Source organism: Pituophis catenifer, unplaced genomic scaffold (assembly GCF_029215685.1).
Source record: "Pituophis catenifer annectens isolate HBS135680 unplaced genomic scaffold, rPitCat1.0.hap2 SCAF_5, whole genome shotgun sequence".
NCBI classification, from domain to species: domain Eukaryota; kingdom Metazoa; phylum Chordata; class Lepidosauria; order Squamata; family Colubridae; genus Pituophis; species Pituophis catenifer.
In genome coordinates, this window is record NW_027256885.1 from 40,959,973 (window position 1) to 40,974,769 (window position 14,797).

Sequence of the window (14,797 nt, forward strand, 5' to 3'; positions counted from 1 at the left end):
CTCCACTCTCTTGTGGGGTACTCTTAGCTGCCTTCTTGTCTTGTCTTTCCTGTTGTTGTTGTTGCTTTTGTTTAAGTAACTTGGATTGAGCTCTAGTTATACGTTGATCTTTAACTTCAGTCAACTGAATCAAATCCAAAATTGGAGAAGAATCCAACAAGGGCTCACTCAGAAAACCTCCTTCTGCACCTTGCACTTCTAATTCCTGCTTAGACTGTTCTTCCAATTGCCTCTCTTCACTCTCCTTAATCTCCAAAACTGTAGATGTACGTGGAGATGGTGTTCTTTCCTTAAGAATAGTACTATAAAAATGTTGTGCCTTCTCCACGGTATTCAACCGATATCCTTCTCCCTTATATCTAAAAATTATCCCAGCTGGTGCATCCCACCGGAAGGGTAGCTGTAAGTCTTTCAATTCCTTAACAAGAAAACCAAATTCCTTTCTAGCTTTCAGCATTTTAGGAGGTAATTCTTTAAAAATTACAAGTCGTGAGCCCCCCACTTGTACAGAGGTGTGAAAAGATTTTTGGAGGATTTCATTTCTAATTTCTCTCTCAGTAAAGTATATGACCACATCTCTAGGCAGTTGTCTTTGTCTGGCCACCCAAGAGTTCACTCTGTAGATTTTATCTATTTTATGAAATACCAAATCAGGATTAACTTGTAAAATCTTAGCCAGGGCTTCAGAGCAAACTTGTCTCAAGTCCTGTCTCTCCTCCTCTCGAATTCCCCGAAGCCGTATGGCAAATTCCATCGCCCGGAATTGTATCATGACAATCTCATCTTCAATTCTCTGCATTTTATTGTCAACTTCATCAATTTTATAGTCATTATCTTTCATCCTAACATTAACTTCTGATTTGAATTCTTCAAGTTTAAAATCAACTTTCCCAATAAAATTTGCCAGGCCAGACGCCACTTCTGATATTTTTTTGGTCACCATATTTTGATTTTGTTTCACCATGTCTTTAACTTCATTAATTTCCTGCAAAAATTCCTCATGTGATTTTTGAAGTTTATAATCTATTTCCTGTTGAGATTCTTGAAATTTGTCATCCAAAGTTTTAGAAATAAATTCTTTTAAATCTCCCACATCAAGTTCTTTTTTCTGAGTTTGTAGCTGTTGAGCAGGGGGAAGTTGCGTTTGATGTTTGTGTGTGGGGGATCCCCCCCCTGATGCCTTCCCTTCCTGCTTCTTTGAAGCCATCGTGCCACGTAAGCTAGTTTTTCTGAAGAGGGAAGTTCTTTTTCCTTTCCCTCTTCCACAGAAACTTCTAAAAAAGTCCCCCAGATTTAATCAAGTAAAACTGAAGTAAAGCAAAGTCAAATTTTAGCAAAAAAAAATTTTTTTCTTTAAGTAGAACAACTTTGTAGCAACTTTTCAACTTTGTAACAAAGCAGGGAGGCTTCACAAATCCACTTTCACTAGCTCGTTAACTCAAATGCTGGACGCCATATTTTTTCAAATCACTTTCACTCGCTCACTTTCTCTTTGATTTAAAAAAGTCAATAAAGCACTAATACTTGCAATTTTCAGGTTTCTGGATTCAAGTTGATATTTCCGCTATTTGTTAGAATTAGTTCCTCTCACTTTAAAAGTTTGCTGCTATCGGCTTGTTCTGCTGAAGGCAGAATCGTCCCACGCCGCCCGGAGTCTCCGCAGGTTGGAAGGGAGCCGCTCCTGTTTTCACCCCCAGAAGCAATTCCCTGGGGGGGTTACAGGGGCTCAACCTGTACCCTGCTGTCTCTGCTCCTGCAATCTTCAAGATTTCGGAGTTTTCGAGCCGCTCCTCGTTCGCGGGGCGGCTCTACAGGCGGCGGGGCTGGCGGTCTTTAAAAAATCACCGCCGTCGCCGAAGCTCGCAAACCGGAAGTCCGATTCCCACTGCTCTTAAAGGCCCCGGAGCAGATCAGGGTGCTGCCATTCCGAGCCTGGCGGTGGCAACCACCGCCTCACCTGTTGCGCCTCCTGGGCAAGCCAGTCGGGGGTCTCCAGGACAGCCATAGCAGCCGAGGCGCCCACTCCCCTTCCCGGGGCAGTGGGGGCAGGGCAAGGCACCTTTAAGATGAGCGGATGGGGACAGGACGTCTGGCTTTTAAGTATAAATATATTCCTTTTAAAATCGTGAGGCCGAAAGCAGAGTGGCGAGGGGAGGGAGGGGAGTGTGGAATCGAGCCCTGTGCTGGGAGGGAACAAACAGGAAGCCCTTCAGCCCTGAGTTTACGTGGTAAGGAAAAGGAAGGCTGCGTGCACGCGCTCCCCCAAGTTCAATGCCGTGCCCTGCCTTTCCCTACCTCAGCTCCGGATCATGTGTGCCAGGATGATCCTGTATTCTGGGCGATGGGAGGGGGGGCAGCAGCAGGAGAGGGGAAGAAGTGGCTATGAGCATAGGACAGCGCGGCAGGGAGAAAAAAGTGGGAGGGGTCGCTTTGGTAGCCCGGGGACTCGTTCCCTCTATCAACTCTTGTTAATTATACATATGAACCAGTAATCGATCACCTCTTCCCCTGTGATGAGGGTATGGTCACTCACCTGCCATGCACACAAGCACCCCTCCTCAGCAGCCACCCACCACAATCTTCACTTTCCCTTCCTCTCGCTCCCCCTCTAGGGTGAACTTCAGGTGACCGACCGTGGCTTTTACACATAAGCAGTTCAGCCTGCCAACAACAAATCTCGGGGTACAGCCAGGGAGGGGCCAAGCGAGGCTGCACTGAATGTCGATGCGGAGGCAGGAGGGGGGAAATGCCTTCATTCCTCTTTTCTTTGGAGGCCAACCAGAAGGAGCCCCGAGTCGCCTTAAAGGTCTTTCAAAGCCTCTGTGTGTGTGTGTGTCTTTGCTCCTGGTCTTTCGCAGCAGCCCATGCCCAACATCCCATCCCAGGCCACTTATCTTAAAGGTGCCTCGCCCCACCCCCACCACCCCGGGAAGGGGAGCGGGCACCTTGGCTGCTCCAGCCACCCCGGGAGGCGCAACAGGTGAGGCGGTGTTTGCCCCTGGCAGGCTCAGAATGGCAGCACCTGGATCTGCTTCGTGGCCTTTAAGAGCAGCAGAAATTGGCTGTCACGCCGCATGACCCCCAAGGCGATCTGGGGGTGGCTTTGGCCAGCCAGGCCCAGGCAAGGCCAGAAGGGGTGAATGAATTCCCCAACTCTGGTTCATCCGGCCGGGGATGGGATGTCAGGCATGGGCTGCTGTGAAAGACCAGGAGCAAAGACACACACACACAAACACACAGTGTTGTGGTCCGCCAGCAGCCTGCGGAGCTGGCAGCGGAGTCGGACAACGATGAGGCTGAGGAAGAACATGGGCCAGTCCTGGAGGCTGGGGAAGGCCCAGATGAGGGCTCTGCATCAGAGGCAGAGATGGGACTAGGGCCATCGGGGAGTGATGTGCGGACTTCAGAGCCTCTAGAGGCTGACAGTAGAGAGGCAGAGGAACAGGAGGAGCCTGTTCCTAGGCCATGTATGAGAAGAGCTGCCAGAAGGCAGGAGCAGCTAAAGCAGAGAGGACGACTTGGGAGTAGGGCCAAGAGATGATTGGCCCCTCCCATAAGGCTTAAAAGACCAGCAACAGCTCTTGGTCTCTTTGCCGGAAAACAACCATTGAGAGAATTGCTTCTTGTTTGGCTGTAGTTATTTCTTCTGTTCCTGAACTGTTGCCAAGAAAAGCCTTTAGCAGTTTGCCTAATTATCCCAAGGTCAGAGATAAACTAAAGACTGGTGTTTTGAGGACTTTGCTTTCATTTAATTTAGAATACGCTGAGAATGAGTTAATTCTCAGCTGTTTTAATAAAATCCGTTTGTTTTTTGGAACTATTTTGCATTTGATATGAACTACGTGGGCCTGGGTCACAACACATAAGCCACGTGCACAGCGGTACTGGTGAGGTTTTTAGCGAGCAGTGTAGGAAGCCAGAGTTGCCTTCACAGGTACGAAAGCTTCCTACAAATGGAGAAATGCTAAGAGCAAGTGCGCACTTCTTTTTGCACTTGCTCCTGGCGTTTTTCCACTTGGAAGACGGAGACTAGGAGGAAGAAGAAGACGAGGGCGACAATCCCAGGCACATGAAGCAAGGCGGAAAATCCGCAGCAGGATGCTCATGGTGAGTGAAAAGGGGGAGCAGCTGAGCTCTTTGTTTCTCTCCCCCCCCACAGGTCATCTCCTGGATGAGGTAGTGGCCGAGGTAGAAAGGCGGGCAATCTTCGGGGCTAGGAGGAGTTGGGTCTGGCTTGGTGAGGAGGGTCAGGCTGGTCAGGTGCTGATCATTGGAACCTTTTTTTTTTCTTTTAAAAACATTTTGTCAGCGTTCCAGAAAACCCCAACTCCGAGTAAAGACGTGGAAGCAAGCATTTTCCAAAGTTCTCTTTACTAGAATAGGTAAACTGGCACATCTGGGAAAACCCGAATCTGAAAAGCCTGGGTTTTCTCTCAGTAAGTAAAAACCCCCCAAACCATCCCCTCACTCCCCAGTCGATCACATGCTCCAATCAACGTCCATCCCATCTCTACCCAGCCCCCTGACCACTCCTTCTCCAGATGCTGGATCACCCTAACCTTCACCGACAGGAAGAATGCTATTACTGTATGTCTACTAACAACCCCTCTCCTAAATCCCCCCTCCTACTTTCCCACACATGAGAAGGTGGCAGCATTGAAGCTTCTGGCCTAATATGGCTTCCAAAGCTGACAGGCATCCCCCTCCCCCTGCAGAAAGAACCACATCCTGAAAAATAAAGCAGACAAAACACAAAAGAAGGGGTTAAAACCTTGCACAGGACCCCTTAACCCCCTCTCCCTCCTCAGGGAGACCTTTTGGTTTCTCAGGAAATGTATCATGAAATTGTTTCACTAGAGTATCAGCATTTACATCCCAACTTTTCACCCAAGTAGCTTCAGATAAAGGGTAACCTTTCCAGTGTACCAAATATTGTAAGCAACCCCTGTAGTGTCTAGAGTCCAGGATCTTCTTCACTTCATAATGAGTCTCCCCTTGCACTACCAAAGGAGGGGGTGGAGCAGCTGGCAAGGGTCTTAAGTTAGATTCTCTGGCTGGTTTTAATAAGCTACTGTGGAAAACGGGGTGTACTTTCCCTAAGATACGAGGGAGGCTAAGTTGGACAGTCACTGGGTTAATCACTTTCACTATAGGGAAGGGACCTATGAATTTGGATCCAAACTTCTTGCTCGGTAACCTCAATCTTAGGTACTTGGTTGACAAATACACCTTATTGCCTATTCGGAAAGGTGGTTGGAGGGACCGGCGTTTGTCGGCCTGGGCCTTATATCTTTCTGCTGATTCTGCTAAAGCTTTCTTAGTATTCTCCCAACCCTTTTTCAACGAGGTCATCCATTCTGTTAGGGACATAGAAGTGGGCGGTTCTCTAGGTAACCCAGGCATCGGCACAAAATCCATGCCCGTAGTTATCTGAAAAGGAGTCAACCCAGTACTGCTGTGTACTGCATTATTATAAGCCACCTCTGTGAACGGTAGTAAGTCCGCACAGTTTTCTTGTTGATAATTTACATAACACCTAAAGTATTGCTCCACCATTGAGTTCAATTTTTCAGCCTATCCATTAGTCGATGGGTGAAAAGCTGAGCTAAGCCCCTGAGACGACCCAATGGACCGTAGAAACTCTCTCCAGAACTTAGTGGTAAACTGGACCCCGCAATCTGATATTATTCTCCTTGGGACTCCATGTAACCTGTAGATGTGTTTCACAAACAGCTTTGCCAGTTTCTTGGCCGAGGGTAGTCCATTGCAGGCAGTTAAGTGTGCTTGCTTGGAGAATAAATCAATGACAGTCCAAATCACCCTGTTCCCCCCCCACTGTCAGGAAGCTCAACTATGAAGTCCATTGCAATTTCCTCCCAGGGCTTGGTGGGTTCAGCCACAGTCTGGAGAAGCTCAGGGGGCTTCCCTGGTCTGGACTTCATGGTGGCACAGGTGGCGCAACTTCTCACATAGTCTTCCACATCAGCTTTCATCTTTGGCCACCAGAATTGTCTCCTAGTCAAATGGAGGGTTTTTAAAAATCCAAAGTGGCCCCCTAGTCAAGAATCATGACTCCGATTTATCACCAGGAGCCGCATGCTGCAGGGCACGTAAAGCTTACTTCCCTTCCATGCCAACCCTTCTCTTAGGGTTAGGTCCGCCTGGTTTTCCTTGAACCAAGAATCAGTGGAGAGCGCCGCTTTTAGCTCTGCTGTCAGCTTGTCTTCAGGGAGGTTGGAACCATGGCACGTTTGCGCTCTGGTGCAGGCTTGGGCGGCTGGCTGAGTCTCCAAGATCATGGCATGGACTATCTCTTCCCGTTGGCTGTCAAACTGGGGCTTACGGAAGAGAGCGTCAACTAAAAGGTTTCCCCCCCCACCCCGGGATGTATTTCAGGTTAAAGTTAAAGCATTTGAAATATTGAGCCCAACGAACCTGCTTGGGTGAAAGTTTCCTCAGGGTCTTCAGCGCCTCGAATCTCTTGTGGTCAGTCCACACCTTAAAAGGCTCATTAACCCCCTCTAGGAAGTGTCTCCAGGATAGGAGAGCCCATCACACCGCAAAATCCTCCTTCTCCCATACTGCCCATCTGCGCTCAGTGTCCGTTAACTTTCTTGATACATAAGCACATGGCATTAGATTGTTTTGGGCGTTCCTTTGCAGTAGAACAGCAGCCACCGCCACATCACTTGCGTCCGCCTGAACCACAAATGGCTTATTTGGGTCAGGATGTTGTAGGATCGGCTCCACTGCAAATAGGCGTTTCAACTGTTCAAAGAATTTTTGACAGCCCATTGTCCAAGCTAGGGGTTGGCTAGGTTTTGGCTTGGTGGCAAATGCAGTTCACGCCCCTAAAATTGATGCATAGTCTCAGTGTACCATCTTTTTTTTCTTTAAACAATAATGAGGCGGCCACCCTGGAGTTCGCAAGCTCAATGAACCCTCTGGCTAGGTTGTTGTCAATGTACTTCCTCAACTCGGGCATTTCAGCAGGTGTCATGGAGTACATTCTGGGTTTTGGCAATTTGGCTCCTGGTTCTAATTCGATGGCGCAGTCCGTGGGCCGATGAGGGGGGAGGAGGTTACACCTTAGGAATCTGGTGTTCGCCTGGAGGTCCGTCTGAACAAACCACTGCTGTTTCTGGCAGCTGGCCGTTATGGCTAGGCTGCTCTTTGGGGGGAGGGGCAGGGGGTAATGGACCAACCCCTATTCTGATTTTTCAGTATCCATCTTCCCATTTGATGGTGAGGCCCCATTTGTCCAGCCAGGCCAGGCCCAGTATGATAGATTCTGACATTTTGGGTGTTACTATAAATCATATAAGTTCATGATGTTTTCCAATTTCTAATTTAACCAGTTCAGTAATATGGGTGGCAGGGACCCCCCCGCCCCCAATTAACGTTCCATCCACCTGGTGAAATTTAATTGGGCGCTTTAAGGCTGTTGTCCTGATCCCCAATTGTTCCACAACTGGAAGTCCAATTAGACATCTGGTGCAGCCGGTATCTATTATTGCTGGCAGTTCTCCTTGCTCCCCTGTCTCTGGCAGCATCAGTTTTACTTTAATTGAAAAGGGGGGGATGGGTGCACTCACCATCGGGTCTTCATCTCCGCTAGCCTTGCCGGGAGGGGCTTCTTTAGCTGGAGGATCTTCGCTCTCTTCAGTGGGGAGGGGAACATCCACGGCTTGTCTGGCGAATCGGCTGGTGTCTGGGGTTTTCCTTGGAGCCCTCCTGCCTCGTGCAGCTGTGGCAGGACATTGTTGTGGAACTGGGGCAGGGGCCAGGCACTCAGAAGCTTGATGTCCTGGTTGTCCACACCGATAGCACTTAATCGCCTCCCCCAGTTGAGGGGGGTGATATTAGTAGCCTTTGAAATGGGCCATCTAGATAATGCTCTACGAGGCAGCTTCTCTGCTGGGGTTTTGCTGTGGGGGGTGGACTTCTCTGTCTAGAGCTATGGACATGGTATACCAGTCGTGGAGACGCTCAGGCACCCCCTGGATCCCACAGGCTTTTCTGACTTCTTGGTCAATAGCTTCTTTAAAGTAGTGTAGGAGTATGCAGTCAGGCCAATGCTCCAGGTTCCCTGCGACCTGTCTAAAGTCCCATACAAAGTCTTTTATAGGTTGATTACCTTGCTTCATGACCTTTAGCGTGGTTTCACTTTCATATATTCGGTCTGGGTCTTCAAATCGGGAATGGAGCAGTGTAATAAACCCATTGGCATCATTCAGTTCCGCAGTGCCCTCATTGTGCACCTGGGCTATCCATTCAGAAGCCTCTCCCTCATTCATCCCATCTGAAATTGCCGACACCAAGTCCTGTTCTGATTGATATTGGTCCCCATAGTGATCCACATGAGCCCAGACCCTGCTGAGGAAATAAACTAGTTTGGCAGGCATCCCATCAAAGGTTGCTCTGAAGTGGGGAGGCATTGGCCTCATGGGTGGAGGGGCCCTGGCAGTGGCTGGCTGGGATAGAACTTGCTGCAGGGCTGCTTCTGGTTGCTGCATTCCAACTGGCTGCTGGGAGACTTGCTGGGCTGGAGAGGGGGGGCACCCCGCCGGCTGGTGGGGGAGGGGGCCTGGCTACTGAGCTGCTTGCTGTGCTGGAGAGAGGGGGGTCACTCCAGCCAGCTGCTGGATCAGTCCCCCCTGTGGTGCCAGGATCGTTGGGCCATAGGGGGGCCATGGGGATCCCTGGAAGCTTGGAACAGATGGTGCGGGATACCACTGGCACTGGACCCATCTCTGGCCAGGATAAATCCCCCAGCCTGGCGGTATACTCTCAGCAGGAGGTAGTGCAAAGGCAGGCTGGCGAGGGGCCCCAAAAGGGTTTTTTTGCATTCCGTATGCTGGCTGCACCTGGTGTCCCACAGCTGCAGGATGGCCATGCTGCACTAATCCTCTCGTTTTGCCCCTGGACGGGTAGAGGGGGGTCTGCGCCCTACTAATCCCCCCTCCATGTCCCGGATCAGGGAAGGTGAATGTAGTTTGCGCTAATCTCCATCTCACCTCAAGAGGTTGGGAAGAGGGTGTGTAACTTCCCACTTCCATTCGCTCAAAATGCTCCAGGAGCCCAGTTAAGGACTGGCTTCACATTGGGTGCAGCCGGCCCCAGTCCCGGGAGTCTCCAGATCCCATAGCTGTCCCCATCCTCCACTCTGGCTCACGGAGCGACTTCATTTCCCCTCCTGGAGCTGGGTCAGACTGGCGACTCTTCCAGGAATCTGATGCCTTGGGCCAAGCCCCCAACCTTAGTGCTGATCTGTCCCCGTACCCACACACACACCAACACAGCCAGTCAAGGGTTAAGGAAACACTTTGGAACGCACCCAGGTCTTATCTCCCACTTGGCAGCGATAGACACACCGTCTGCCAAGTGACTTTATTTTCAAAGTAAAACAGAAAGATAAATACTCAAGAGTCCAAATGTCCGACACTTTAAATCTTTCTCTCAGCAGTTCCGGACGAGGCTTTAGTGACTATCCAAGGTTTGCTTTGTTCGTCACAAGGATCCTTGACCACTACCCTCTATTATATAGTCTCTGGGGTGTGGTCCAGTGACTCAGTTCTAATCCCTAGCATGCCTCCTAAGCTGCTGCAAACGTTTATCACACCTTCGGAGGCGTGCATCCAGGAATGATGTTTCTTCATCACTCTGATTCGAATCAGCTGTCTCCTCTGCCTCGGCCGGCACTTGAGACAATGCCAGAGGGGAGGGGCCTGGAGAGGGAGGCCTGGCTGACTCCTCTTCCTCATGCTCGGAGCTTTCTTCCTCCGATGGGACAGGCTCAGAGGGCGGGGCCACAACACTATCCCCCACCGCAGGGCCCTTCCCCCGGGTCTGACGGTCGGGATGGGGTCGGGACGGGAACTGTTCATGGAAAGCCCGCACCAGGTCAGGGGCCTGAACAGCAGACGCGTCCACCCAGGTGAAATCCTCGGGCCCGTACCCCTTCCAGGCGATGAGGTATTGGAAGCGCCCCTTCAGCCAACGGGAGTCCCGGATACTGTCCACCTCGTACGTCGAGGCGTCGTCCTCATCAGCTGCAGCTGGGGGGGCAGGCATCGGCGGGCGGCGGAGATGGCTCGCGGGGGCCTCAGGGACCAGGAGGGACCGATGAAAAACAGGGTGGAGCCGCATGGAGCGGGGTAGAGTCAATCGGTAGGCCACCGGATTGATGACCGCCTCGATAGGGAAGGGACCGATAAAACGGTGGGCCAGTTTCCTCACCGGCCGGTCCGTGGGGAGGTGTTTCGTGGACAACCACACCCGATCTCCTACTTCCAGCGGTGGCGTCGCCCGGCGGGCGCGATCGGCAAACCGTTTATAATCCTCTTTCACCCGGATCAGCTGCTGCCGCACCAGTTGCTGCACCGCCTGCAGCTCTGAGAGGAAGTCCCGGGTCTCGGGAACAGGGGAGTCCATGATGGTCAACGGGAAAAGCCGTGGATGGTATCCGACGTTGGCATGGAACGGGGTCATCTGGGTGGAGGTGTGTTGGGAGTTATTAAAAGCGAACTCCGCCAGGGGAAGGTACTCGGCCCAGTTGTCCTGCTGCTGGTTGACAAAACAGCGGAGGTACTGTTCCAGTATGCCGATGACCTTCTCCGTGCCCCCGTCAGTCTCCGGATGGTGCGACGACGACAGGCACACCTGCACCTCCAGCGCGGCCATCAGGCTTTTCCAGAAGCGGGCCGTGAACTGGGCCCCGCGGTCCGAAACCGCCCGGTCCGGCAGGCCGTGGAGGCAGAAGATATGTTGCAGGAACAGGCGAGCCGTGGTGCAGGCCGAGGGCAGGCCGCGGCACGGGATGAAATGTGCCATCTTCGTGAGTGCATCCACCACCACGAGGACGGTTGTGTACGTAGCGGACAGGGGCAGGTCTGTCAGGAAGTCCATGGAGATGGCTCCCCACGGTCTCTCCGGTGTCGGCAGCGGCTGGAGGAGTCCAGGAGGGGGGCCGGAGGCGGCTTTGGCCTGTCGGCACGTCACACAGGACGTCACGTAGGCGTGCACGTCGTGCCGTACCCGAGGCCACCAAAAAGTCCGCGTCACCAAGTTCAAAGTCTTAAAGAAGCCGAAGTGCCCCGCCGCGGGGTTGTCATGGCACTGGTTCATGACGAGGGCTCCGAGCGGACTCGTGGGCACGTACAGCCGACCCCGGTGTCTGAGCAAGCCCTCCTCCACGGTCCATGGGGACGCGGGGCCGACGTCCGCTCTCCGCTGCTGCGACCAGTCGTCCCGTCGCTGCACTTCCAGCACCTGAGCCCGCAGGTCCACCGGTTCCTGGACCACGGCCAAGGAGTCCGCTGGCAGCACCGTCCGGGGGGGAAGGGAGTCCTTGGGGCAAAACTATTCCGGCTTATGCGATAGCGCGTCCGCCCTCTGGTTGAGGTTGCTCAGAATGTATGTGACATGGAAGTTGAACCGGGCGAAAAACAACGACCACCGGATCTGCCGCTGGTTCAACTTCCGGGCCGTGGTGAGGTGCTCCAGGTTCCGATGGTCCGTCCGCACCTCCACCTGGTGTCGGGCCCCCTCGAGGTGATGTCGCCAAGCCTCGAACGCGGCCTTGATGGCCAGCAACTCCTTTTCCCAGATGGTGTAGTTGTGCTCGGAAGGGTTGAGTTTCCGGGAGTAGTATGCGCAGGGAAAAAGAGGGCCGCCATCCACCGGAGCCTGTAGCAGCACCGCCCCAATCGCCACGTTGGACGCGTCTGTCTCCACCACGAACGGACGGTGTGGATTGGGGTGCCTCAGGACTGGCTCCGTGAGGAAGGCCTGCTTGAGGACCTCGAAGGCCTGCTGCTGCGGGGGGCCCCCACTGGAACGGGACCTTCTTCCGAAGGAGCTGGGTCAACGGCAAGGTCAGGGTGGCGAAGCCCGGGATGAAGGTCCGATAGTAGTTGGCGAATCCCAACAGACGCTGGACGTCCTTCACCCGACGCGGGGGTTCCCAACTGCGCAAGGCCTCCACCTTGTGCGGGTCCATCGCGATGCCCTCGGGGGTGATGATGTGCCCGAGGAACTCTATGGAAGTCTGGAAGAAGTAGCATTTCTCCAACTTCGCATAGAGCTGGTGCTCCCGCAGGCGCTGCAGGACCTGGCGGACATGCTGGAGGTGACTTTCCGGGGTCCGGGAATAGATCAAAATGTCATCCAAGTAGATCACCACGAACCGATCCAGCATGTCCCGGAACACATCGTTCATCAAGTGCTGGAAGACCGCGGGGGCGTTGGTCAACCCGAACGGCATGACGGTATACTCGAAGTGTCCGTACCGCGTGCCGAACGCCGTCTTCCACTCGTCCCCCTCTCTCACGCGCACCAGGTTGTAAGCCCCTCGGAGATCGAGCTTAGTGAAGATCGAGGCCTCCCGCAACCTCTCCATCAGCTCCGGGATCAGCGGCAGGGGGTAGCGATTTCGCACTGTGATGGCATTCAAGCGCCGGTAGTCGCAACACAGGCGCAAGTCCCCCGTCTTCTTTTTAACGAAGAGGACCGGGGCCGAGAGCGGGGAGGTCGAAGGCCGGATGAACCCACGGGCCAGGTTCTTTTCCAGAAAGTCCCGTAAGGCGGCCAGCTCGGGCTCCGACATGGAGTACAGGCGTCCCGATGGCAGGGGCGCGTTGGGCATTAGGTCCACCGCACAGTCGTAGGGTCGGTACGGGGACAAGCGGTCCGCCTCCTTCTCGCTGAACACGTCGGCGAAGGGCGTCAGCTCCGGAGGCAAGGAGACGTTTGGGGCAGAGATGTCCTGGCCGGCGCAGGTGTGGCGAAGGTGGTCGACACACTGCAGGCTCGGGAACAAGATGGCGTTTCTCGACCACGCCACCTGAGGGTCGTGCGCCCGAAGCCAGGCCATCCCCAGGACCAAGGGAAAGTGCAGATCCACCGTTACGTAAAACTGGATCGCCTCCTCGTGGTTCCCAATGGCGAGGCGCAAGGGCTGGGTAGTGGTTTTGATGGGCCCCGCCACGAGTTCCTGCCCATCTATAGTTTCGACCCTCAACGGAGGGTCCACTGGAACCAAGGGGACTTTGTAATGGGCCACAAAGGCCTGGTCCATAAAGTTCGTGGTGGCCCCCGAGTCCACCAGCGCGTGCGCCTGGAGCCCCTCCGACCGGTTAGCCAACAACACCCGGGTGTTCAAAATCAGGTGCCGAGGGGGCTCACAGTCCACAGCCGCCGACTCCGGCGGGGCATGGTCACGTGCCTGACCCAGAGTTTCCCCTAGGCCAGGCCTGGCCCGTTTCCCGGCTGGTCCCGCCGAGACTCCGGAACAGGCTTGAGCGGTCCACTCCGCTTCCGGGGACACGAGGCGGCAAAATGTCCCACCTCGCCGCAATAGAGGCACAACCCCCCTTGACGTCTCCGCATCCGCTCCTGGGCCGTCAGTTGAGGTCTGGCTGCTCCGAGCTCCATGGGCTCCTTAGCCGTCGCCACAAAACGCTGTGCGGTCCGGAGCGCTGTCGGTGCGAAACACGGGGGTGCCGACGCTGTCGATGGTTCCAGAAGAGCCCGTTGCAGGCGGGCGTCAATGCGCAGGCATTGGGTCACCAGCGCGTTGAGGGTCAGTGGCGCCTCCACACGAACCAGCTCGTCCTGCATCTCGTCAGAAAGGCCGTCCTGGAAGGCGTCCATCAGCGCCACCTCATTCCAAGCCGAATCAGCTGTCTCCTCTCCCTCGGCCGGCACTTGAGACAATGCCAGAGGGGAGGGGCCTGGAGAGGGAGGCCTGGCTGACTCCTCTTCCTCATGCTCGGAGCTTTCTTCCTCCGATGGGACAGGCTCAGAGGGCGGGGCCACAACAAGTGCTTCCTCTGCAGCCTCAATGGCTTGCACCATTTCTTCAGAAGGAGAAAGCAAGGGGTCAATAAATCCTTGAGCATCCGCCCCCCCCGGCCCCCTCTCCGATTTCTCCTTCTCCATCTTCACTGAGTCTTCGCACCACCCGAGGTTTAGGTAGATGCTGGGGCTCAGCACCCCCAATAGCCCCCTTACGGGGTGCCGTTAGGCTTTAAGGGAGATTCGGGTTAGTGTCAGCGTTCCAGAAAATCCCAACTCCGAGTAAAGACGCGGAAGCAAGCATTTTCCAAAGTTCTCTTTACTAGAATAGGTAAACTGGCACATCTGGGAAAACCTGAATCTGAAAAGCCCGGGTTTTCCCTCAGTGAGTCAAAACCCCCAAAACCATCCCCTCACTCCCCAGTCGATCACATGCTCCAATCAACATCCGTCCCATCTCTACCCAGCCCCCTGACCACTCCTTCTCCAGATGCTGGATCGCCCTGACCTTGACTGACAGGAAGAATGCTATTATGTCTCGTAACAACCCCCCTCCTTAATCCCCCCTCCTACTTTCCCTCACATGAGAAGGTGGCAGCATTGAAGCTTCCGGCCTAATATGGCTTCCAAAGCAGACACATTTTTTACTATTTAAAAATGCTTTAAAAAGTAAAAAAAAAGTTGGCCATGCCCACCCAGTCACATGCCCACCACCAAGCCATGCCCACCAAGCCACGCCCACAGAATCGGTGGCAAAAAAAATTAGATTTCACCACTGATTTGATGGTACGCCTGCCAAACTGGCTTACTTCCTCAGCAGAGTCTGGGCTCATATAGATCCGTATGGAGACCAATATGAATCAGATCGGGACTTGGTATTTCTGACGGGATGAATGAAGGGGAGGCTTCTGAATGGATAGCCCAGCTGCACAATGAGGGCGCTGCTGAACTAAATGATGCCGATGGGTTTGTTGCACTGCTCCAGGCCAGGTTTGAAGAC